This window comes from Oenanthe melanoleuca, chromosome 21 (genome assembly GCF_029582105.1).
Source record: "Oenanthe melanoleuca isolate GR-GAL-2019-014 chromosome 21, OMel1.0, whole genome shotgun sequence".
NCBI classification, from domain to species: domain Eukaryota; kingdom Metazoa; phylum Chordata; class Aves; order Passeriformes; family Muscicapidae; genus Oenanthe; species Oenanthe melanoleuca.
This window is the reverse complement of record NC_079354.1, coordinates 5,481,687-5,485,513: the sequence shown is the minus strand read 5'-3', so window position 1 is coordinate 5,485,513 and position 3,827 is coordinate 5,481,687.

Genomic DNA, 3,827 nt, shown 5'->3' with positions numbered 1-3,827 from the left:
CTGCCTGTGTGGGTCTCTGTGGCCTGTGCTGCTGGAGAGGCACAAACCCCAAATCCTTCCAAAGCATTTCTGCAGTGTCCCAGCACCCAAGCCTGACACTCCCAGACATTTCAATTTTAGGGTTTGTGCCCCAGCACAAACATTTCTCACCCTTTTTTCCCCAGATCCTGCCCATGCCACAGCTCCTTGCTCACATCTCTGGATGACATCACTTGAGTTGCCTTTCAGAGTAAATTTTTCTTACAAAAGTGGATTTGGGGGACAATCATTTGAGTTGGAGTCAACACAGGTGGTCTGAGAGCAGCCCCACATTTTTTTCCCCCCAAGTAAAACACTTTTCTATGTGAAGAGATGAGTTTGGGGCACACAGATCCAGTATGGTCTGAAGAGAGAGAGATGAGTGGGGCTTGTTTGCTCCCACTGCTGCCATCCAGCTGCTCTTACAACACCAATCTTCTGCTGCATTTCTGCAACAGCTGAGAAAATGTGCCATTGTCAAGCTCTGAACACAAGCCTGTCTTGATGAGATGACATTTGTTCTTGAGAGACAGGTTAGAAAATCTGATTTTTTTTTTCTGTGTTTGAACTGGATTTGAACTCTTTGCTCTGCTCTGAGGCCTCTTCTGTAGCTACACAGCACAGGCACATTGGCCTGACCTAAATCTGTGCCCTTGAGTAGCTTGCTGAGCTGTTCTCCTCACACAGGAGCTGCCACCAGCCCCACTTTGTCCATTCCAGGGCTGCTGAGCTCTGACTGTTCCCTGGCAGGAGCTGGTGAGCTCAGGAGCAGAGCCCTGTCCTCAGACAGAACCTTGTGGGACACCAGAATCATTCCTGAGCCTGCCTGGGCTGCCAGCATCCCCCACAATAATTCCTGGTGTTTTCTCCTGGCAGAGTGTGAGGAGGCACTTGAGGAGCTGCTCCCTTGGTGAGGTTCCCTCTGCCACTCACCTGGTGCCAGGTGCATTGCTGTGGCCTGGGGGGGAATCTCTTTACAACCAAACCACTCATTTGGTGTTCAGAATGACCAAAATCAACTCAAACCTCACTTTTTTTCCCTTCTCTTTCAGCCTAGGTGTAGCTGTCCTTTACTCCACTGCTCAGGATTAGCTATTCCAGGCTTTCCCTTTCCCAGTCAGGATTTTACTGGAATTATTTCTGCCAAGCCCCAGGAGCTGGGAGCTGGGCAGAGCCCCTTCTAAGGGATGATGTGAGGGAGCTCTGCTGGAGTGATTCCAATCCCTGATTGTGCCATAAACCTTCAGTGCCTCCCCCCTCCTTCCCCCTGGAGCACAGGGGGAGGGAAAGGTGCTCTGCCTGTCCTTGTGCTGTGTTTCTGTGTTTCTGCTGATCCCAGGGGCTGCAATGCTGCTGCCTCAGCTCTCTGCTGAGATTCCTGCTGCAGATGGAGTCAGGTCCCTGATGGGAGCAGGGGCAGCAGGGATTGAGTGCAGCTTTGGGGGCACTGTCAGATTCCAGGACACTGAACTGATCCTGAAAAGGAAATCCTGACAGGATCAGCTGGGCAGAGCTCTGTGCTGCAGGCCTGGTGCTGTTGGAATCCCAGGAGCTCCTTCCCTCTGCTCCCACTCCCCCTGCACAGCCCCTGTGGGGCTGAAATCCCCAGGGAATTCTTCTCCTTCCAGAGACTGTGGCTCTGGGCAGTTCTCCCCATGCCTTGGGAGAAGTCCTTGTTTGTGCAGGGTGTGGAATCTGATTTGTGTGGATGCAGCAGCTCAGTGTGGGTGCCTCACATCCCACCTGGGAAGCACAGGGGAGGTGAGAGAACTGGGAGAACTGAGCAGGGAGAAGCAGAGGTTGAGCCTGAGGAGGTTTGGGGTGCCAGGGGTGCTGTGGGCAGTTTGTTTTCCTTGCATTCAATCTTCCAGCCCTGATGTTTCACCTCTTCCCAGTGCATGGAAAGAAAGGCAGAGACTCGTGCACACTGGTGCCATTAGTCCTTGGTGACACTTTTTATTTCCACAGGAAATACACTTCTCCATCCACTCCCACACATTTCCTTCCTTCACACCTTGTGCTGTTATTTTACCCCAGCTCTCCTGATCCTGCCTTCCCAAGCCACTCCTTGCCCCTCTCTTGGCCCAGCAAGGTGATTCCATGCCCTGCTGCCCACTGGGCACCTCAGGCTGTTGCTGGCCCTGCTGGAAGGTGACAGGAAGGAAAGAAAAGCTCCCTGTCACCTTTAATTCCAAGATTTCCAAGCAGGATCTGTCCCATCAGCTCCATGTGACCCATGTCCCCTGGAGGTGACACCCAGAGCGTGGCAGCCCCAAGCTGAGGTGATCTCCTCTCCTGAGTTATGAGCCAACAGCACTTTATTAAAATGGCATTTTGGATTGGAGAGCAAATGGGCAATCCATCACTCCCATCCTGGCTGCACTGCAAACCTGGTCCTGCTTCAGATTTCCAGCCTGGCCCCTCCCAGCTGCCATCCTTTGAGGGATTTGTGTGGAGTGGGAAAGGCTGGGAGGAGATTCCATCCCTGTCCCTGCTCTGGGCCTTGGCAAGGTGGGAATCTCCCCAGAAAACCCTCCCTGCCAACCTGTGTTTGTGTTTGGAGTGGAGAAAAACCACTCAGGATCTTTTAGAAGCCTGAGTTTTTGCCTGGGTTTTATTTCTGGGGTTTAGTTTCTGCTCTGCTTTGTCTGCACCGAGCCTGGGACGTGCCAGATGTGGCCAGATGTGCCCAGACTCGTGGAACCAGTCCTGCAGCAGCATCTTTGTGCAGGGTCAGAGCTGCTCTGGGTAGGTCCTGTGCCAGCAAGGAGCAGGAGGAGGGAACTGCTGGAATGGGAAATGATCCCACTTTTCCTTCTCTGTGCCAAAACCCTGAGATTCCTGAGCTCTTCCTGCCCTTCCAGGCAATGGGCACAGGAGGCTCAGGCTCCTCTCTGGAGAATTGAGCAGTGAAATATTTTATCTTGCTTTAAAATCAGCTGTGGATCTTGGAGCTTCCCTGTTATCCCAGTGAGCAGAAGCCAAGAAAAGGTGAAAATTATCCCAGAACCTTCTGGAGAGGTCAGGCCAGCTCTCCCCACACCTTCCCTGCCTTGTTTGCACCTTCTGTCCCCCCTCTGCCCAAAACTGGGGAGCTGCTGCTCTGGGCTGCCCCAGCTCTGCCCCAGGGGGGAATCACTGGGTTCAAAGGGATGGAAAAAACACTCAGATGCAAAAAACATGCAAAAAACTATTTTACTGACAAACAGCAAAGGATGGGCTTAGTTCCAGGAGCTGAACTGGTTCTCTATTGTACAAACATCTTCTTGAAAGGGAAGGAATGGCTGAAATACACTCACTTGTTGACCCAAATAAAATCACAGTGTGCTTTTTCTATTGCCTCCCCCACCCCAAGCTCTCTGCACCCTCAGAGCCTCAGCACAGGCTGTCACCCCTCCAGCCACTGGAGAGCACAAAGCCCTGGGTGAAATCTGCCTGTGCAAGTGTATTTAATAAAAAAATTAGCCATTATTGCTTTTCAACCACAGTAGAGATTATCCTGTGATTAGACTGGGAGCAGAGTTTAATCTCTCTCTCTCTCTGGTAGTCTGGGCTGTGCCTCTCCCTGCCTGCTGCATGCAGAGCTGGTTTGGGTGCAGGGAAAAAAGAAAAAGAAAAAAAAAGAAAAAGGAAAAGGAAAAGGAAAAGGAAAAGGAAAAGGAAAAGGAAAAGGAGTAACAATCAGGGGAAGCAGCACTCTGACCAGTGAAAAACCTCCCTCGAGTGTGAGCAGGACTGAGCCCCCTGGGAGCCCCTTGGGTAGGAGTGGTGCAGGTGGGGTGGAGGTGACACAGAGCTCAGGACACACA